The 23,421-nt window shown below is 39.1% G+C and overlaps 1 protein-coding gene across 11 annotated transcripts in view; it reads right to left on the bottom strand.

Annotated features, from left to right (window-relative positions):
• The window catches only part of ZNF438 (zinc finger protein 438), a 50,868-nt gene extending 30,314 nt beyond the window's left edge, over positions 1-20,554 (bottom strand). For 5 of the 11 annotated variants that reach the window (XM_064401936.1, XM_064401265.1, XM_064401985.1 and 2 more), the window contains exons 1-3: positions 20,498-20,554; positions 18,340-18,421; positions 17,797-17,850 (exon numbers count right to left, since the gene is read on the bottom strand). The gene's annotated coding sequence lies outside the window, so the exon portion shown is untranslated. The other 6 variants (XM_064401679.1, XM_064402127.1, XM_064401473.1 and 3 more) reach the window with 5 other exon arrangements.
• Between the last annotated feature and the right edge of the window lie 2,867 nt (positions 20,555-23,421).

The raw sequence follows: 23,421 nt of genomic DNA, 5'->3' as shown, positions 1-23,421 counted from the left end.
TCATGGAGAAAAAATGTGAAATAAACATGTCAAAATTATTCCTGGATGCTGTCCAGCAACCAGCTGTGGCGTGCAGTCTGTGCTAACCCTGGGAACATTCTTCTTTCTCTATGGCCCTCCAGCTTTGTCTTCTGTTCCTACGGATATTTGTATTCCAAATGCATTCAGTTAAATCTCAAACTAAGCAAGACCAAACTGAATTAGTACTTCAAGAGGAAAACAATTAAGCATGACCAAGCTTTTAAAGCAACTAGGTTTTTTTTTTGGTTTGACACACAGTACCTTTTCATTAATCTACCATAAAAGCCATGCCATGGGATACCTACACTGCTTGAGTCATGTCAAGCCTTCAAATTCTAACACTGAAGTTCTGCTCACTTAGGGCAATTAAATAACCAAACATCTATTTTTTTAATAGCAGCACTAATTCCTACTTTATGTCCAAATCCAAACTTCGCTAGTCATGCTCAGGGTCTGTAGATTACAGCAGTGTTCTAATTATTTAAGACACTACTCAAGCATGCACAAAGAGAGTGAAAAAAAGGTGAAGGTCACGAAAGAAAGGCTAAGGAAAAAGTGGGCCTAATGCTCAGCACAGAAGGTGAACAAAGCCATGGAACTGGCTGAGGCACTGATAAAACATTACCAAGACTAGATGAAGATGCACTTGTATAAATCCACAGGATCAGAAGGATGCATTCAGTAGTGCTGAGAAAGCTGATCAGGGTCACCACAAGGATGCACTCTATCATCTTTTAAAAGTCATGGCATCAAGGGAGATTCCCAAAGACTGGAAAAAGGCACATAGCCATCTTCAAGAAAGGGAAGAGAGAGGATATGGGGAACTACAGGCCAGTCAGTCTAATATCAGTTTACAGAAAGAAGTAACCCCACACAGCAGTACAATGTAGGTCTGACTTGCCCATTCTCATCAGCATTAATTATGCAATTCTCCTTTAAATCTTCACTGACACCATGCTACTATTGGCCTTTTCAAGGTGCACTTATTATACTTTCTAAATTTGGGCACATCAGTTCCCCTTCACCTCCAGCCTTCTAAAATTTCTCCACTGTTCCATGATTTGTTAAAACTCAAAATGAATAATTCATACAGCTTCTAAGCTTTTTTTCTTTTTTAGTATCTGTAGGTGTCAGTGCAGCAGATTTAAAAACATTTAACATTAATAGTTGCTGGTACAGTGATAATACATTCTTCCCATCACTAATGATGGAGGTGGTGAGATGTAAAAGCATCAACCAGCCTCTTTCTGAATACAGAACAAAATATTTATTGAATATTTATGCCTTTCTCTGCACAGCAGAAATTTATCATCCTTGCCCAGTATTGGACTTCTATCACTACTAAGCTTTTGTACCCTTCAAGAACATCCTCTATATTTAAAGAACTGCATTGTACTCCACTGCCCACAGATTTTTATTAATAACTTTACCTCCTTAATCTCCTGTCTCCAAGCCATACAGTGCTTGCCATCATCAGCTCCCCATTCTTTAAAACTATATTGCTTCTCTCCCTTCCTACCTTGTTTCAACCAAACAAACCATGTTTCCTAAGAGAAGAATTGTTCCGGGAGTTACTAAATGAACAAGTAGGTGTCAAGCAAGTCACATTTTTATGCTCAAGTACTCCTTGTTTTTTAGGCTTACTCTTCTTTTAAATATTAAAGCTGGAGGTATGTGCATGCCGAACTTGTTCTTGGCTCCCAACCTGCAAAATTAGATCACAGCTCCTAACACACCTGCTCTATTTATTCTGCATGCCTCAGAAAGAAAAACCTGTACAGAAGACAACAGAGTGGCTTTTATTTGTTTGAAAACTGTCAAATAAATACATAGAATTATTTTTAAGCTTCAAAAATTGATTAGTGGCCAAGTGATTTATCAGCACAAGCTCCCAATACCTGCAACAGGCTGAATTCTCATAATTTTTCTTTACTGAATACAGAATGACTTTTAAGAAACTGCTCATCTTTCTAGGATCTGAATTACATTGATGAAAGTATCCAATATATTTTTTCAGATATAAACCACTAGCACAGTACTACTCTGCTTGTCTTCTGAATGCTGAGATCTGTTCCAGCAGGCAACAGAACATTTAATATACAAGATCTCAGAAAAGTCTGTAAGGTTTTGCTGTGACATTTCATTTTTAGAAGTTCTCTAGTGAACACTCATTAAACATGTTTTAACACACAAATTATTTCAGTCTGCTATAGTTTTCTTTACACAGCTGTGATTTGGTTTTCTTATCTATCATTTTGCTTTATCTCAAAAACTTTCACTAAATAGCAAAATATACAAGCCTGGACATAGAACATGATATCTTTTAAGATTTATATAAGGGTTTTAATATGGAAAGAACATTACCATACATATTTCTGTATATAACAATATATAAAACAATAATATGCAGGGTTTTCTGCTTTGCTGCTTCCCTTGCAGCAAAGCAGAAAATCCTGCATATTATTTCTACCACATTCACTTCTGTTCCACACAGTCATTCACCTTTCACTAGTAGTGAAATAATGTTACAAACTTTGTAGTTTTGAGATGTGCACTGGGTGCATGCCAACAATCTGCATCATTCTCTGTATCAAACATTGATTCATCCAGCTCAACTACTTCTTTTTAGGGCACTGGAAGGGAGGAGGGGAGATTAAAAATAATGGTGATAACTGCCAAAGACATTTTGCACTTTTCTTCTAAGCTATTTCTGATCTGTGTGAATTCACTTGCTGCTTGCAGGCTTCATGGCCCATACCATGTAAATGTCAATGATCATGCCACAAGTCAGAACTGAATTAACCTTAAAATAAAACACAAAATTGCAGTGACAAAGAGTTCCCTTCAAACCCACAGTCCTGTGATGAATTTTAAAAACTAAGTATTTCCATTCATGAAAGCTATCTTCAAAGATAAATAAGTATGAATTTTTTCAGTATTTCTGGCTATATACTTATTTAATTTGTAAGTATTTTTAAAACTGTTGACTGCAATAGCTGCAGCACCTACGGTATTTAAGTATCACGAAAACTCACAGACTGGAAGTCAAATTCATTTTATACAGATGTAAGAATTAAGCTTAGTTTTCTGAAATGTTAAGTTTGGGATGGGAATTTTAGAAGAAGCCTCCAATAAGTAAAAAATTTAGACAATACGTATACATCTACCAGATGACAAAACATAAAATTACTTTGAGCATGAGAGCAGATGACTAGAACAGAACTCTTTCTATAGAGGAGAAACACATATATAATAAGGATACAGTGTACTCTGTTTCCTAACATCTTTCAAATTGCTAAATACCTTGTAAGGTTCTCTATTTGCACGACTGTTAATCTAAAACCATAAAATTAAAACGACTTTAAAACACAGAATCACAGAATATCCTGAGTTGGAAGGGACCTACAATGAGCATTGAGTCCAACTCCTGGCCCTGCACAGCACCACCCCAGAGAGTCACACCATGTGCATGAGAGCATTGTACAAACACTTCTTGAATTCCTTTGGGATTGCTATTGTGACCACTGCCCTGGGGAGCCTGTCCCAGTGCCCAACCATCCTCTGGGTGAAGAACCTTTTCTGGATATCCAGCCTAAACCTCCCCTGACACAACTTCAGGCCATTCCCTCATGTCCTGTCACTGGTCACCAGAGAAGAGATCAGTGCCTGTTGTGTCATGGAGGGTTTAGGCTGAGTATTAGAAAAGGTTCTTCATCCAGAGGGTGGTTGGGCACTGGAACAGGCTCACCAGGGAAATGTTCACAGCACCAGCCTGACAGAGTTCAACAAGTATTTGGACAATGCTCTCAGGCACAGAGTGTGACACTTGGGGCTGCCCTGTGAAGGTTCAGGAGCTGGACTTTGATGATCCTTGTGGGACCCTTCCAACTCAGGATATTCTACGATTCTTTCTACGCACCAATGGCAAACTACATAATTCATCAACATTTTAGCAGTACTTAAGAATCTATCATATAGAGTTCAAGTCAAGAAAGCCATGGAGATAAATGTGCCCTTAAAAATCCAGTCAAGAGGTGCTCTGTGACTAAACAGCTTGTGAACACTGAAAGTGAGAAACCACTGCATCTGAAAACAAAGCGACTTCAGTTCTACCAAATGTGCTATTACACCGGATGTGTGTTAAATTTGTTTACATGTTACTTTTTATAGCCAGTTTCAAACTGTGGAACTTAATCTATTCTTAGATAAGTAAAATGAATTAATTACTATCAAATCCTAGACATATTTATGCATTTTGTCACAACAGTAATTCACATGTCCTTCCTAAGAGAGAACAACTCTGAATATAAAAATACATTTGACTACATTGTCTGAAAGCTGAAAAGCTCCCCTAATTCAAATCATTCCTTATTTCTACAGCAGCTTGTTAAAAATTGAGTTTCTTTCTCTGCACTAAACACTCTTAAGGTTAGGTCCAATTCTTCTCTGCATCACAGCTATATGCATCACCTTGACTCTAGTATATTACAGACATCAAAGTCCACAAGAGTTTTATGTTAAGTCATTAGATCAACATGGACACACACACAGAGGATAAAGAGAACCAGCTTACATCCTGTAACATGACTTCTATACAAAAAGCAAGAGGCAATTCACATAGACTCTGAAACCACAAATTTTTCATGGAAGAAAATTCATTACAACTCAGGGTACTTTCCACCACGAAGGTGAAATTCATAATAGAGAGTCTGGTCAGTTACATTCTAAGTATTTTACAAAATAAATGCAAAACAGGTTACCTTTAATTACAAAGTAGCAAGTAATTATTCTCTGCCTTCAGCTAAGCAGAATCAAAATTAAACAGATAAAATGAATGGCAAGATGAACTATACATCCTGTTAGATGGAAAACAGGCCTCAGGAGAGCTTGCCTCTCAACTAACCCTAAATTCATCAGTGTTTTCATAATATACAGTCAAAAGTCAGCTGTTTTGGAAAAAAAAATGTTTAAACAAAGTATTACCCTGCTGCACAGAAGCCTGTCATGCTTGCAATACGTTGAACACATACCCAAGTGGATATGCAAAAGCTAAACCCACTTCATACAAAGTGTCCTAACAAATCTCAAGTACCTGAAGATGACAAGCAGGCCACAATAAAATGACTGTGTAACTGGAAATTACAAGCAGCATCTTTTTCTGAGTAGTTATACTCACCTAGTGCTTCATGGGTTTTTTATGTAACTACTGTACAAATACTTTATGCCAGGACTGGATTTCTCTGTGTTGAATAATACCCCATAAGAACATCTGGGTTCAACAACAATAATAGACAGATCTGACAGCCCTGTTCCCAGTTACATGATGGAGTATGCAATTAAGAACTGGGCAGCATACTGACTGCATTCCAGTTGTAACTAAGGTGTCAAATTTAAGACTTCCTGAAAAGATTAAAGACATTTTCATTAAAATATATTCTTCCTATCGTTCACTAGCATAGCAGCACAGTCAACAACACACATGCCAACTGTTTTAATTTCTATTTATATAGTAAAGTACAGGCATTTGAGTGCATGAGAAAAAAGGAACTAAGAAAACGGCTCAAAAATTTATTATCTACAAACCATTTTCTTCCAGGTATAATCATATAATCCCATTGAGCTCACAGTTACACATTCACAAGACTTCAGTCAGTCAGTTACTGGGAAGAATTCTGAATAATGGTGTTGCAAGTACAATAATACAGCTAAACAAAACAGAATGACTTGCAGCCTGAGAATTTCACAAAGCAGCCAATTAAATGTACAAGTTAGGAAGACTAGGATTATGACAGAAAAGTTACCTGCAACAGAATAATAAGATAATGAGATGACTCTTAACTGAAGCATCAAAATTCAGGCAACTTCTTGAACCAATAGAGCACAGAACCTCCAATTACTTTCTCTGACATTGTCAGTAACAAAAAAAAACCCAAAACAAAGCAACCCAACATTCACCAGTGTCAATGTATCAGCACATTACAACTCCTCAACCCTACAAAAACCCTGCCATCACAACCTTTCATCTTTCTTGGCACTGTGAGAAAACAGCATAAAGGTCATGGAAAACACACTTCACTCACATTCTTACAGGTGTCTCCTCCACATTAAAGCTGAAGAGCAGCACAGAAAACCTTTTGGTGCCTTTGCAGAACAGAACACTTCAGTTCCCACACCTCTGAAGTCAACACTTTTCAGTAGTATACAGTCACTTCTACTTAAAAACAAAATAATACCCTGGGTTTAGTTTATGTACTAACATTGAAAATAAGAAGAAACACAGGGTAACTGAACTATTTAAGAAACACAGAACTGAGTAAGATTCTGGGTTTTTTCTATATTTTTTTTTTTTTAATATGCTGTTACTGCAAAAAATTCAAAAGAAAAGATTCCTGAAGGCTCAGCTAAGTAATTCTACATTCAAACAAGCTTAAAAAGATTTGCCAATTATATGGTCAAAAGTAAGAAGCTACAGTCAAAATCAGTCTTTTTTATATCATAACCTATTTTCCAAATGTATTAAGAAAAAATAATCTTCAATGTGAACTCACAGTCATTCAACAAAGATTCAGCAAATTCTAAACCCACACACTTGATTTGTGATGTATTTTGGCTGCTAAGTCTGACTCTAAAAGACTGATGTGCTACCTTATTTTTATTTTTTAAGAGATTTCTCTTGGGATTGCACAGCAAAGGAATGAGCATGTAGCCTATCTTACACAGGAAGGAGAGATTTTTATCCTCAAAAACAGGAGGTTCGCCCACATGATCACCTGGGACAAACTTGGCCAGTGCAAGCGGGCTAGAAGGTTATAGGAGCCTGGGAATGTTTAACATCAAGAAAGTAATTACAGCCCAGCAAGATCAGAAGGAATTACACAGGAAATGTGAACAGTAACCCTTTCCTGCCAAAAAAAAAATCATGAAAAAGTGAGCTTTCAGCTGCCAGACTATAAGGCTGCACAAACCAATTGCAACATGCAGGAATGGAAAAAACACTATATATTACTAGGCTATAAATTCCCAATGATGTGATAAAGCCACACCTCCATGAAAAGAACAAAACCCCTGGTCTTTCTTCTTGCCATGTATATGCAGTATAATTAAAGCCCAGAAGAAACATGAAAAGGTTGCAAACATCACACAAGAATGGTCAGTTGTCTCTTCTGGAATTTTCTTTTAAATTTATGCTGACCAAACAGTGTTCCATTTAGAAGATGGTGAAATATCTTGCTCTTATTTAGTCAAGAAAATCTCTGTCCAAAATATGTAGGGCATTATTCAAGCAAGAATGCTAACTCTCTCAGCTACCTGTTCCATAAAAATTAATCTCCCAAATTCTGAAATAAACCCCATAACTCAGCAAAATGGGCTCAAAGTACTCCATGTATTTGCTGGTGAAACAATTTCTGTTCTCTAGGGACATTGGGGAATTTGAGTGACCTGACTGTAGTTCAGCCTAGTTAGAAAGCCTTCAGGTGTGATATTGGAAAGTGAACAGTGATCACACGCCTGTCCTTCACACAGAACTGGGATCCATTTTAGTGAGACAAGATTTTTTTTCCTAAGCTACTCAATAAAGAAAATAGCATTCCTTCAGATCTACCAAGACCTAATGCTGTACATAACCCCAGTCAGATAAGAGATGAGCAATAAAGCAACCAAGCACTAGTGTTTTTATTAATTTATTTATTAAAATTACCATAAATATATCCTCATTAAACAAAAATAAGCTTCCCTAAAAGGAGTTCTAGTATATCTGCTCTACTGAAAAATGAAATTAAAATATACTTTTACAATTTAAAAAAAGAATCAGTGAATTATCTTATTTGAGGAACACACTTCTTTAGCTGTTCTTAAAATTACAAATCAGAACAGCATCATGACACATTGCAGTGCCAAAACCAGGGTATCACTTTAGCTTCTTTTCTTCCAGCCTTGTGACTCAGGTGTTTCTCTCTACCTTCCTTTACTACTAAAGCCTTTCTTTTCTCATCTCTTCTGTTGGATTCCGTTTCGTTTCCTTTTCCTTGCCTTCACATCTAAGGTGAGTGGGCTTTTTGCAATCACTAAAGCCACATGCACAACAAATTCCTGCACAGCTGAAGTCTACTCAGCTACCTGATCAGTGGACTCTCTAAATAAATAAAATCAAGGGGCAAAAAAAGAAGAACATACAAAAGCAGCACACAAGAATTTAAACTATGGGCATGCAAATAGGGCAGAGACAGAGCAGTAAAGATGCAACAAGGACAAGAAGTAATTGCTGACATTACAGCCTGTACAAGATACCATAATTCCCACTCTTCAGGAGATAAAACTGAAACATGAAACAATTATATTTTATTTCACTGAGATGGAAGCTGAAAAGAGACAAGCACTGCGACCTCACTCTGGAGACAAATGGAAAGTTCCACCTTCTCCTGCACTAAACTTAATCCCACTTCTAAGGGTTGGTGATTTGCAAAAATAAACTGAACTAGCTTTCCCAGTCAATACACGTTCTTCAAAGATTAAAGTCACTTCTACTAAATTTGTCTGTCTCCACAGCAGATTAAAGATTTAGCAGTACAATATTCATACAAGATGTTAGCCAAAAAAACTGCAGTAGTGGATGAGCCACTAGCTATTCAATAGCTATAAATGCAACAAGAATCTATCTACATGAAGCATATAACACTGTGTTCTGTTTGTTCATTGGTCAGGAAAAAAAATTTCAATATTGTCACAAGATATTCTCTTTTCAAAGGACTTGTACGTGTAAAGCAAAAATACTCCCAGTGATACTGTGTGGTTTTTTCAGTTCAATGTGTTTAAAACCACAGCCTATTTTCAGCCAGGTGAGCTGACTGAAGTCTGTCAGAAGCCAGGAGCTGCCTACAAGGGCTATTACTGTGCAAATGCGTTGGTGGCAACAGCCATGGGAAGGGTTCCCTGTACCTCCCCAGCGTAGGCAGCACGTCAGAAACTGAGCATTCCTCCCAACACATCAATTTGCAACTGACTCATCTGCTGCACCTGAAGCAGCACTGTGGCTCCCAACACTGGGCACTGCAGAGGATTCCTTTGCAAATTGACATTTTCCACCTGGCCACATCTGCTCTTTGTGAAACCTCTGTAGAATTTGTATCTGAAAACTGGTAGTGATCCTTGTAAACCCCTTCCAACTCAGGATCTTCCATGATTCTAGTGCACCACTGCAAGTAATGCTCTTTAATTGGGAGGTTACTGGCATTCACCTGATTTCTAGAAAGAAATGTAATCAACTTTAAAATCCTTAAAGTAAAAAATGTCGTATTTTGGGCCTGTGGAACCACTTTGTAATGAAAAAGTGAATTCCAAAGATACTAGTTTTGAAAATTACTATGCTTCTAAATACAGTTATTTGTAATATGACTAGATCTCAATAAAAATTTAAAACTTCCTCTTCTGGGGACATCTACGATCAGCCAACATAACACAAGTTAATATTCCCACCCAGTGCCTTCCTCACTGCAAGTATACACATTAAACATTTTATCCTTCCCAATCCAGAGCAGCTTTCTAAAGATAATTACCAAAAACTGAATTATCAGGTAACTACACCACTGACACACAAGTCTTGGAGAGAGAGAGGCCAGTAAAGAAAACCTGAAACCATTCTCTGCAAACATCCTCCATCAGGCAAGCATGGCTGTTCTCTCTTAATCATTACTAACGTCTATGAATTCTTTAGGTTTATCTATTAATTTTGCAATTATTAATAAATATTTTGAAAATGGTCTTTCTAGTGTTTCATGTTTGAAATAATATGAAGAAAATTTAAATAAATCGCTTTCATTACTGAAAACTTCAAAACATAATTCCACTTTGACAAAAAAAAGCTCATATGCCCAAATTAATTACATCTCTCATCACTGAAATCCCTCAGGGTTAAATAAGGCTCAGGATACTTAGCCTCTCCTATTCCCCTGATAGAATACTTGCAATAATCTATAGGCACAGTCCACTTTACGAATTCTTTTTTACTTTTTGTTTTCTAGAGGAAAGATGCTTTACAAATTCTTAGATATTACCATCAATACATTATTCTTTTTTCTTGACTTGCATTTTTGATGATGGTCAAATTAAAACCCATTATTCCACAACCTGTATAACTAAGATTTTATAGTTTTTGATTTTTTTGCTTTTTCAAAATGAACAGTTTCCTGGAACAGGAAGAGACTTACTCAGTACAAACCAGTTGTATATTCAGGAGTTCCCATCAATTTTGTTAGCATTATTATTAATCTAAGGAATTTTTATGCTTCTCAAAAGCTGATCAGCTAAATCTGTCAAAGGTATCTACATTTCTGTAAGTGTAGAATAATTTTTAAATGGAAAAAGAAAAGCAAGTTTGGTCTGCTTCAATCTTGAACATGAACAAAACTTGCTTTCAAAACTGAACAGAAATTTCACTTTCCAATAAACAGCAATGTTTTACACCAAATATTTGACGATTTTTAGAAGCAAAAAACACCTTCAAAAAGGTTTCAAAACTTTTGCAGTGAATTAGATCAATTATACCTTAATAACACCCTAGACCAGCTCTTCTCGCAATACCCAGCTATCTTCAAACCATGCTAGTACATTAATGCAGGTTTGAGGCTTGCATGAAATTATTAAATAGAAATAAAACAGGTACAACGTTGTTCTAGCCTAAACACTTTACAGTTTCATGCTTCTTTTGAAACAAAATCTTATAATGTAAAAGAAATCTTACAAACACTTAATTACTTAAATCCTCCAGAACACAGTCTTTAAATACAGAATCCACAACATAACATTTTTCTAACTTTTTTAATGCAATCACGAGGTCTTTCTGACACAAAGAAATTTGGCAGCCAGGTGAAAAATAGCTGTAAGAAATTAACTTCAGGGCAAACAAAAATTATGTTAATTAAACACACCAAAACTGTTAGTTTGACCAGCACTCCTTAGGCAGTACACGCTCTAAACTGGTCAGAGGTGAAAAATCCTGCACTGGACCAGACTAACTCAGTGTCTGAATAACCCTCCTAGCAGTTGTTGTTCAAACCTGCTTCCTTATCATTTAGGAAATCCAAAAGGTATCACTCAATCCTCTTGGAGCAGCTCTGACCACAGTTATCTCCAGGCCTGTCACTTTCAAGTCACAAAAATTAGCTGTCTAACCAAGAAACTCAACATGCTACAGCCAACAGGCAAGTTAGTCCCGTGTTCTTTTAGCACTGCACTGACATTTTTCTTCAGCAATAGACATGGCAAGATTTGTTCTCAAACCTGAACAGCAGCACACTTTACTCAGGACTTTGTAGAGGAGAACAGAGCATGTACATTATATACCTTACACATATGATGCTTCTGTCAACTGACCTCACTATACTAATTGCTTTTTAAAACAAAGTCAGACTTCATATTCTTACTAAATGAACAATAACATACATTCATTTGATTTCAAATATCATCTATCCAGCAAATTATAAGAGCTAGAAAAGAGTTCAACTTCAGCACGAGAACAGAAGACCCAAAGCAGGAGTCAATGTGGTTTACTAAAACACTAATACAAGATCAGTGAGTACCACCTCAAGGAAAAGTAGATTTATTACTGTCCTCCCCTCCAGATCACTGTCTAAATAAAACTTTTTCCTCACAGGAAAAAAAAAATTCCTCCAGAAATTATCAAGTACATCATTCTACACATACAACACCAGAGAATAGGCACAACTTTTAAATACAGCAACATGCAATCAAAATTATATAAATATTATGTAAATTACATAGTATTTATGTTTTTATAAAATATACTGTGGCAATATATACTGTTGCAGTGTGAGTAGATGATGAATGAAAAACAAAGATGTGAGAAAGAAAGAGAAACAAGCAAGCAGTCAGGCTCCTAACTAACAAACTACACCAGGTATTTTCAGAAAAGGCCCTTAAAAAGGTAAGATTTAAAGAAAGAAGCCACCACTGATTTTTGGAGCATTGTGGTAATCTATAAAAGTGAAAAGAAATAATCCAAAGCAAGAAACTCCTCCAGGATCCCACATACATCTGGGACCCACCTGATTATGTAAAGAATGGCAACATGTAGTGGTGGCTTTTAAACGCATATTTTTCAAGTAGTGACAATCGAGAATAGCAAAGTTTACTTTTCAGTGTTCCAACCCTAAATAATGTTTAAAAGTTGACTGTTACTTTAGACTTATCATCCCTGGCAGAGTAGCTTTCAGTTACTGAAGTTTTTCTGCCTTGACAGGGGAATTCCATTTCTAGGATTCACACAGAGAAAATGTTTCAGTAGAAATCGTGGCTATTCTAAGCCAGGAAAATGTCCCACGGATTGCTAAACTACCATCGTTCAGGCAAGTTCCCTGTAATTAAGGTATCAATTATAATTTCACAGGCATGTTTTATTTTATAAATAAACTCTGTTTCCACAATTTGAGCTGTGGGAAAGAATGTCTGCGTCAGTGCATGAATCCTTGCAGCACGGCAAGTTTTGAACAGAATACCAGCTCTAAATGTTCTAATATGGATTCTAGCATGGAAAAAAATAGGAGGAAGACTTCCCTCTCACCCCCAAATTCCCACAAGACTTCTGAATTTTTTTATTCCTGTTATGGCACCTCCGTGACATCTGCTCTTTGCTGCTCTAGAGCCAAATACAACAAATTTAACTCAATCTGCTGCTAAACACACCAAAAGTAAAAACTGCAGCCTGCACTAAATGGAGAGGAAAGGACATTTAAGTGGGAATGAGAAAAAGCCAATTCTGCAGTCTTTTCCTGTTGAACACTGCTTCTGATGCTTTTATCACAGAGTTTTATATTTGAGTTTGATAGAGACTGAAAGCAAACAGTTTCTAGGACTTGAACCATGCCAAGAGAAAAGACTGGCAAAGCGACAAGCATGCTCATTTAATTAAGATACCCCCACTGCTATTTTTATGACTTTTTACATACTTGCTGGGAGTTGGCAGGCTGACACAGAAGGCCAGCGTTAGCTCATTTCATCCTCCCAAAATATTCCATCACTCTAGGTACAGAACAAACTTGTGTACTGACTCAAATTAAATTACTGCAGGAACACCAACTTAAAGCACGAGCCCAGGCAATAGAAAAATCAAAGCTGAACAGAACAGTGTCTCACAAGTAGCAAGTCACAAAAACAACTGGCCTACACAAATTCTTTCCAATTTCATGAGGACCCTGATTTTAATCCCCAAAACCTCTTCTCCAATATCCACATCTACAAAAGAAACAAAGTAAATCAGTGCATCCTACTAAGGGAACCAGACAAATTACCTAGTGGGTATCTCACCTAGATATAACCCAATACAGGGAAAGAGAACAAATTAGTGAGATGCTGTAACTCTCCCATAAACAAAACAGGGATAGACTTCATTCCTTTACTCACACCATCAACACATGGTTTTTAGATGAGCTTTATTAAAAAATCATGATGGAAAAATAATTTTGCAAGTGACAAAAAGATGAGGGATTATATTATTTCAGGAGAAAAGGTAACCTGAGCCTGTGTAAATATTCTTGCACTCTAACTTACCCAATTTCTATCAGAATTTTTCTAAATTAAAATTATCCCTAGACTGCAGACCTCAGTCTTACCAGTTTATTAAGAAATAGATCCTCTCCAGTTTCCTTTCTCACTCTGTCACCCTAATTTCACAGAATGTCCCCTTACTCTTACAGCATGAACCAACAAAACAAAAGCTTCAAACAATTCATCTTTCTGTGTATTTGTGTTATACTTCTCCATATTCACTGCCTTTCAAAGGCTAAACAATCTCTTTGTTTTCCAATTTCTCTTTATAAAAGCAAATTTCCATCCCTACAGATTCCTTTTTTAGACTCTTCCCTGATTCCCTTCTTCTCTACATCCTTTTTAGAGGCACCCAGCACCACATCCACTGTGATGGCAGGCTGTATGAGAGTAACATACTAATTTTTACCACAGCATTTTATACACCATCACACTTTGTTTAGTTTGATTGCAAGTATGAACACAGGTATCAGAAGTAAAGAGAAGAAACAAGATTTTTAACACACAGTCCTCTACTTTGAGTATGTGGCATTACTACCATGCCAAGACATCATTTGGGGCCAGGCAGTCTTTGCTTTTTTGTCCTTCAGCATAATTTCTTCTTTGTATCTCACCCATTACAGACTGCAAATTTTTGTCATTTGCCTATCAGGGTACCCTTCCAGAAAGAAAATCACTGGTTTACAAGAGAACGCAAACACACACTAAGCAAAGGTAACTGCCCAGGACTGTTTGCTTTTAGGTCTTCAGTGAGGACCCAAGCATGCTTCAGCACCAAAAACAAGACAGTAAAAAATACAGCAGACCTGCCCTTTGAAAAATAAAGACTGTAATAAAAGATAACTCATACTATATGAAAGACAAGAATATTCTGCATCCCACTTATTGTACTTGAACTACGGAAAATATATAACATCTCTGAATTAATTTACTAAATTCCAAAAAACATAATAGATACTACATTGGCCCTTACAAAGTACAATCCAGCCAAACTACAAAAAGTTTCCAAAAACACACTGCATTACATTTATAATTTGAAGATTTGAAATTACAACAGTCTATCACGATTTTTCTTTGGAAGCTAAAAAAAACCAAGAGAATCTATATGACTTTTTTTTTTCTCAATCATGAACAATATTGTAAAGTTTGGTTAATATTGCCATTTAGGGAAAAACATAATAGAGCGATTGACCTGACTCTGTTCTTAAACACTCTGCTAAAAGAACAAACTATTTGTGAAAATAACAAAAACCAGCTGAAGGCATTTGGGTGGTCTCCATTTGAGTCCTGTAATATAGAACAGTTCCTTTTTTCTAAATCCAATACTGATTTGTTTTCCTGCTTCAGTAAAGCCTCAAAATCTGTTGATGACAAAAGCTACACAACCTACTGAACATCCGTGTTGTTTTACTGGCAGGCTGCTAACTTCCAAGAGCTCGATTCATCACACACTGAGTAGCACACTTATGTACACAACAGAACTATGCAGATTTCTATAGACTGATCCTTTCTAATTCCCTAACAGTATTTTGAGGGGTAGTATAGTAGTATCTTTACGACACTGCACATAATTAGCAGAGACCAACGTTGGGTAGTTCAGCTTTACTGCCCTGCTTCCTAAAAGCATGGTCTATCTTAGATCTTCAGCAGCAGTTCTGTTTTCATTGAGCTGAAGAAGAGCAAACACTGTCAGAACTTCATGTCTTGGTGTATGTAGCACTCTTTGAAAGGACAGCCTGACATAAGTCTGAGATTACACACCCTCACAATCAGCAGACTGTAGTCTCCCTTAGGGAGGCCAACCAGTCATGGCCAAAACAAATCCACCAAAATTACATTCTATGTCATTTAGCTGAAGACTGAAGTGTGCTCAAAACTATAAAAATCAGTAACATTTTTTGTAAAATCCCTATTTTCTACAATTCATCCCAAATAGCCACAAACATACATATAAGAGAAGTAGCAAAGAAGTACAGGTATAATGCAATGACAGGCAATGACATCAGTCTAAGCTGTAATTTGTCACCATATACCATTTCATAGTTTTGGCCCAAGAGAAAGATCCTCTGAAGAAGAGACACAGTCCTTTGCAATTGTCCTTAACAGCTGAATAATGCACCAAAAATTAAGACAATGCACCTTTGAGGGGTTTTTGATTTGGTTTCTGCTTTGGGGTCATGTAAAACCATTAAGTAATTCCTACAGATATTTCAGCATTCAGCTACTGGTAACAAAGGGCTTCATGAAAAAGACTGAGTATGGGAACACAGCTCTGACTGCTCTGCCACCCACACTTGAACAAAAAAATATTCCCTGGAACTGTAACTTACAACCAAGCTAATATCCCAAACCAATTTCAGTGACAGATCTTAGTAAGTCTCCCAGGAGTTGTTTCTTTCCCCACAACTCCTTCACCTATCAAACAAATTTTCCAAGCTGCTTTTCCATCTCTTTAGCACCTGCTCCTCCTGGCAAATAACCAAGTGAGCCACAGGAATACTCCTGTCTCCCCAGTGACTCTTCAGCAGGGCTGAGACAGCCCAGCTCTGAAGCTTGCCACATGACCTCTTCTTGGCATTAACCATGACACTTTTTCTAAACCACAATCCTGGGTTTAGACTTTCTGAAAAACAATAAACTGCTAAGCCACAGAATGAAACATGATGCATACACAGAAATTAACATCCTATAGCAGCCTCTAAAAGTAAAAATCACACTTCAAAAAGAAAGCATGTTTATGATTCAATACTCCATAATTTTACTCTTTATATGATTCCATGAAAAAAAAATCTCATTATTCTGCAAAAAAAAAAAAGTTTAACCATAAATGAAGTGACCACAATGCATTACAATTCTGAAAGATGGACTGAGCTATTGATTACATTCTTTCCTTTCCATCTGTGCAACAATTCAAGGTAAACTAACAGCTAAGCACTAAACTTCTTCTGGTATGAGGACATCAGCCAGCCTCCCTTCAAGCAAGGCTTTCAGTACTGTACAGCCTTCAAAAAGATGCAAAGGGGAAAAGAACAGCTCACAGTTTAGGTAAGGAAAACATTCTTTCCTAAAATGGTAAAAGACTGAAGTGATAAAGCGAAGACAATCTTTCCTTAAGTGATGCCCTTTTACATCCTTGTTCAATACAAGTACAGTTCTACCACAGTGAGGTTTATGGTGTTTTGATTATGCTCCTGATATTAACTGGAAGAGTTATCAGATTACAGCACATTGCTACACAAACCATGCTAACTTTCCTACAACATTCAATTACACCATAAATACCAATGAAATCAGTCCTTTAAAAAAAGTAATGCTTGAATACTACTGACACTAAGTTTAATCAGCCAATTAGGGACAAACCAATACCAGCAAATACAGTACTATAATATAATAAGTCAAAGACACAATTAGCAAATATCACACTTGGTGATATTTAAATAGGATGGTTTTGACCCAGTTGTTCTGTGGTTTCATGAGGTGACAAGACCAACAGTCACAGAGCAAATACAATAGAAAGACAACAGCATTCTCAAAATGCTATTTTAAGCTGGCAGTAACAACCTCTTTATTACATCAGCACAAGAAAGAATGAAATTTAAAAAACAATCCACAACTTTTTATTTTTGAAATTAGAAAATCAAACTATTTTTTAGATTAAAATAAAGATCTCAGTCACATAATTTAATGGTGGTTACATTGTAAAGAAGTCTGTAACTCATTTAACTTTGACAGCAACATGCGAATACACTCCATGAGAAAGGGCTCAGTTATTACTCAAGCAGCACTGTTTCTCTTATTTGCCAATGTTAGTCTTGTAAAAATATATGGTCATGTTTTAAATTTGTTTTTAAAAAATCTTTTTAAGTAAAGCATGTCCCGGATCTCTGTAAGTGAATTAAAATGTCAACATGAAGTATGAAGTCTTAGCAAATAAGGCACATGTCTTGTCTTGACTGCAAATAAGGATGAGCATCAAAACACACTTTACTGCTGCTGAACCACTAATATCTTTTATGGAAATTATGAAAATAATTTGTTTCAATGGAGTACAAGCCCAATGGAGTCAACCCTCAATGACCTTAAAGAATTTTAAATGGGCAAATAAACAGCAACTCAAACACAAAGGTAAAACATGTCTTTGTACTTAGATGGACACAGAATCAAAATCTAAAATACTCTGCAAAGATATTAACTGCACTCTTTCAACATACCCACCTTATTCGTCCTGCTGCTGCTATGACCAATGAAACATTTCATCCATCTTAATTCCTATTTCAAGGAAACAAAAAACAAACAAAACCAGAAAGTTCCAATATCTCAGGAAATACATTTAGCAAAGGACAGAAAATCGTATTTAATAGAAGAGACAAACATTTCAGGAAGCAGTGAATACATAAGAATTCTAATAAAACATGTTTACACACAATACAACAGCATCTCCTCTGAGGTATACCATACATTAACAGGACTTTAGAGTAGAGATTACAATAATAAATATCTGAATAAATATTGCTAAAATAACTGATGAAAGCTCATACATTTCTGATTTTTCCATGCACTTTTAAAACTCTGAAGTTTCTTTAATTGCAACTCCAGCAATACTCCAGTCAGCTTCCAATCCAAGTTCTACATTCAACACTTGGCTATTTCACTTTGACCTGACACCATCTACCTCCTTAGGTGCAAATAAATGCATAAAACCATCACCAGTTTCATACAGACATTTAAAACAATAAACCACTTCTATAAATGTTTTACCTGTGCACATAAAAACGCTTCAAACAGTCCAAGTCACTGATGAAGAACACTCCTCCCACCTAGCACAACATAATCCTTGAACCTGTACATCAAAAACATATGTGTGACAATCACTACAAATTTCTAAGGCTTCAGTGAGAAAATCAGAAATATCTCATATATGCTCTCCCTGTCATTGCTAGTTCTGATATTCTCACTCACAAATGAGATGCAGGAAACATAAGAAACTAGTATTTTCTCCATTTAATGCTTTTAAAAACACTTCAATTACAACTTCAGCTACCCCACAATCTAGTTCTTTAATAGTCTGCCCAAAAGCTAAAAACATTTGCATAGTGCTGGGTTTCTTCTCATTCTCCAGTTATCATTACCTAAGAATATCTTTATAATTAAATACTAAGAACATTAGTTCATTAGAAAAAATATTTTAAATATATGACTTGTCATACACTTTATTTCTCCCTTTTCCTTTCTGTCTTTTGACAGACTCTCAATTGGAAAAAATCCAATTCTTCTAGCTACTGAAGCAGAAGAAAAACATGCACTCATCCCTGATGTATTTTGCTTTACATAAAATTAACTTTGAAAAATATTAACCTATCACTAAAAAAAATAGCTACAATCAAGTCATTGAAAAAAACAAACAAAAGAACAACAGCTCAGTATTTTGATGGCTAAATAGTTCTGTGAGGAAAAAACTGCACATAAACTACTGTGATCCAAGGGAACTGTGCATTTACCCTGTGTTATCCTCCTCTTTCCTTTTTATTAAGGAATAATAACATGAAAGACCACTTTTAATGGCATATTACAGGTCCAAATAAATTATTACAAGAAAATTCAAGACTATAATTAGCTTAACCATACAGCATTTAAGGGCTAGGCTGTTGACTGAGACTTCAATACACATTAAAAAGCTTCAACAACAGTTATGTTGGAGAAGAAAGGAAGTGAGCACAAGACACACCACATCAATTTTAATTCAGGTATAGAAAACTACGTAAATCTTTTAATAGAGCATGACTTTTGGGCAAAATAAATTGAAACAAGTCAATCTTTCATGTTGTTTCATATGTGCCACGTTGTAGACATTTGCAGTCTTTTGAAAACTCTTTTATGTGGTTTTAAAATGCCTCCCTCCTTGTATTATCTGTGCCAGACACATCTGATCGCTTGGAACCCGGGATGTGTTCCTGATGTCATTAGTAAAAGTTCCAATGGATTAATAAGCCGACAGGCCTCAGTGAGTTACACACAAACACTACACCCATCTAGCGCATCCATTCCTGCGGCCACAGGACAAAACGCCTCTGGCCGTCAGTTCCTTCCAAACCGTAAGGAGAGGACTGCGCATCGCATTTGTACTTTTATGGAAGCAGCAGCAGCAAGGTTATTATGAAACATCGCCGAGGCCTCGGAGTCCAGCGCTGGGCGCACAGCTGTGACTCACGCTGGCAGGGACCGCGCAGGAGCCAAACGCGGCCACAGAACCGGAGGCACCCGCTGCCACCGCTCACACAGGTCACGCTGCACGGCCACCACAGGAAAAAGCGTGAGCTGTACAAGCAAACATCGTGACTTGTAGGAACCGGCCACACGCGGCCTTTCTGCAGGTCTTTATTGTAACATCAGAACCGGCAACGGCAGTCACGCCCTCCCGCAGTCTCCGCACTGGCGGGGACTTCTACTGACACCCCGGGCCGGGCAGTGGCACCCCCGGCCGGGGCTCGGGTGGCCGCGCTGGCTCCGGGCTCACACGGCGCCCCGGCCGAGCGCCGCAGGCCCCGCACCGCCGCTCCCGGGCTCCGGGCGGGCCCCGCACACACCTCGGCGGCCCGGGGAACGCAGCCGAGCCCTCCGCGCCGCCGGCGCCTCGGCCGAGCCGCCGGACCAGCTGTGCCGCACCGGGGCGAGCCAAGGGCCCCGGAGGCACGGAGCTCCGGCGGCAGCGCCCGGCGAGGAACCCCTCGGGCTCCCCGAGTGCGGGCCGGAGGAGGCACCCGCCCCGCCGGGAGCCGCCACCTCTCCGCCTCTTGCTTCCCGGCCCCGCGCCGCCAGCCGGCTCCGCAGGCGGGGAGAGAGCAGGACAGCCGCGCCCCGGCGCCGCCCGCCCCCAGCCCGGGCCGCGGCCCCACCGCCGCGGGGGGAAGGAACTTACGAACACCCGCCGTGCCCGGTCCCGCCTCCGCGGCGCGGGGCGGCGGCGTCACCCCCGCGGGAAGGCGCAGGGGCGGGGCCGCGGGCGGGCGGAACGGGGCGGCGGGGCCGGGGACGTGGGGCTGCGGCCTCGGGCAGCGCTGTGCTGAGCCAGGGATTACCTACCCGTCCCAGCGAACCACTGCGCTCCCAGCCGGTCCCCGAAACTGATGGTTGTCAGGCAGTGGGATGGGGGTTTTGGGGGGCAAGTCAGAAAAAGGAACCTCTAAAAAGTACAGGGATTGTGCTGGAAAATAAGGGACTTGAAAGCGCTGGGTCAGAGGGGGTGCAGATGGCTGAGCATGAGCTGACTTGAAGGCCAGTGGCATCCAGGCCTGTATCAGCAGTAGTGTGGGCAGCGGGATGAGGACAGTGATTGTGCTTCTGTGCTTGGCAGTGGTGAGGCCACGTCTCAAGTACCGGGCTTGGGTTTGGGGCCCTCATTTCAAAGCAAACTCTGAGGTGCAGGAGCGTGTCCAGGGAAAGGCAGCGAAGCTGGTGAAGCATCTGAAGGACAAGTCTGATGGAGGAGCAGCTGAGGGACCTGGGGGTGTTTAGTCTGGAGAAACGGAGGAACAGAGGGGACCTTACTGCTCTTCAGAGCTACCTAAAAGGAGGTTGGAGTGAGGTCAGTGGAGGCTGGGGTGGGGACCAGGCTCACAAGTAACACGTGATGGGACAAAAGGAAATGGCCTCAAGGTTGTGACAGGGAAGGTTTAGTTTGGATATGAAGCAAATGATACTGAGGATCCTCACAGCCTCACACAGCATGTACAGGTAATCAGGCCCAACTAGCATGGGTTTATTAAAGGCAGGTCTTGACTGACTGACCTGCTCCTCTGTGACAGGGTGTCCCACTTAGTGGATGAGGGAAAGGTTGTGGATGTGTCGACCTGGACACATCCACCTGTGATACCTGACACGGTTTCTCACAGCATTCTGGAGAGTCATGCTCTACTGCTCATGGCTTGGACCTGTGTGCTCTTCATTGTGTAAAAAGTGTCAAGATGACCAGGTCTAGAGAGAGTTGGTGAATGGAGCTACATCCAGCTGGTCACTGGTTACCAGTGGTGTTCCTCAGGGCTCAGTGTTGGGGTCAGGCACATTTAATATCTTTATTCATTATTTGACTGAGGAGACCGAGAACACCCTCAGTCTGCATACACAATTTGAGCCAGAAGTGTTGATCTACTGGAAAGTTGGAAGGCTCTGCAGAGGGATCTGGGTAGGCTGGATCCATGGGGTGAGACCAGTGGTACAATGTTCAAGAAAGCCAAATGCTGAACCCTCTGCTTGGGTCACAAGAAGGTCACAACAACCCCTGCAGTGCTACAGGCTGGGGGAGACCGGCTGGAAAACTGCCTGGTGGAAAAGGACCTGGGGGGACAGCAGCTGAACATGAGCCAGTGAGTGCCCAGGTGGGCGTCAGTCTCTTCTGCCCCCTTCAGAGGAGAGTTAGATTGGATATTGGTAAGAATTTCTTCTGTAGAAGGGTTGTCAAACACTGGAACAGGCTGCCAGGGGCAGTGATGGAGTCATCATCCCTGGAGGTATTTTAAAGATGTTTAAAACTATGTTTAAAAGACTTTGGGCTTAGGGACATGGTATAGTGGTGGACTTCATAGTGCTGTGTAAACAGTTGGACTCAATGATATTAAAGTCTTTTTTTTCTAAATGGTTCTATAATTCTATGGTTCTCTGAAAGGAGAAATGAAAGTGTGACAGAAATAGAATAATATGGGATTTAAGAGAATGCTGAAAGGAGAAGTTATTTGGGTAGGATAGAGGTGGAAAGGCACAGAAGAAAGAAAGGAAGTGTATAGTGTGTAGGTGTAAAAAGAGAAACAACATTCAGAATTAAAAAATAATAACCTCTTTCCTTGACCTTCTTCTAACTATCTCTTCTCCCATGGAGACGTTACTTGTGGGGAAGAAAAGGACTTCTGTCTGCACCGCTTGAAAGTTGATTGGACATTGAGGCCACATCCTTTTCCAGTCTCATCCTGTGGTGCAGGACTATCTTCATGAGCTCCTCTTGCACGTGCTCTGCTAGACACTCCCGTCTCCCGTGAGCCTGCACTCAGCACAGCTTTCTGCCATAGTCCTTTGCTGGAAGAAGGGGTGACAGGGATCCCCTAGCCACAGCTGGAACAAAGATTCTGTGGAAAAGCATTGACACAGCTTCTGGGAAGTGGGAGTAAGGGAAAAGAGGAAGTGGTGCTAAGCTAAGAATTTAATTCTGATGGGTTTTGCTGTTGTGTATTTAGCATCATGATGCTGCTGTGATAGTAAGTCCAAAAGCACCAAAAGTGGAAAAATAAATCAGTGTGGCACAAGATAGAAGGAATGTGGAATGTCTTCCAAATATTCACATTTCTTTCCATGTACCTAAGGCTGGAATTTGAACTGTGTAGGTATAGATGGTATTCTCACAATTAGAAATAGACTTGAAATGTTTGTGCAGTTTTCTGAAAACCCATTTCTGCAGCTTGCTGCAAAGTGGCAGCTAAGGAAGCAGGTATCCTGAGTACCTGACACTTTTTTCTAGTGTAGCCAAACAATAAAAAGAAGTTAAAAGATTAGGCTCTTTTTTAACTCAGATTTCCTGAAATTAAATGTGAATTAGAATTAGTGCTTCTGAACATAAGCACAGTTTTGTGAATACAGTAACTGCATCTTGGCAAATGAAATTTGTGCTGATAAAAGAGGCGGACTGGCTCAAAGTCATTTCAGAACATTTATGGTATGATACTTTCCTTCAGTCATGTGTTCCACTTGGAAGTTCTGTATCTGAAATAATTGTTCTGGTGCTTCAGAATACTTCCTTTAAAAGTCATTGACAATTTCAACAGGAACTGAAGTTTAAAAATAAACACTCTTATTCTT

Source organism: Passer domesticus, chromosome 1, assembly GCF_036417665.1.
Source record: "Passer domesticus isolate bPasDom1 chromosome 1, bPasDom1.hap1, whole genome shotgun sequence".
NCBI classification, from domain to species: domain Eukaryota; kingdom Metazoa; phylum Chordata; class Aves; order Passeriformes; family Passeridae; genus Passer; species Passer domesticus.
Note: the sequence above shows the minus strand (reverse complement) of the source record. Positions and strands in the feature narration are given on the sequence as shown.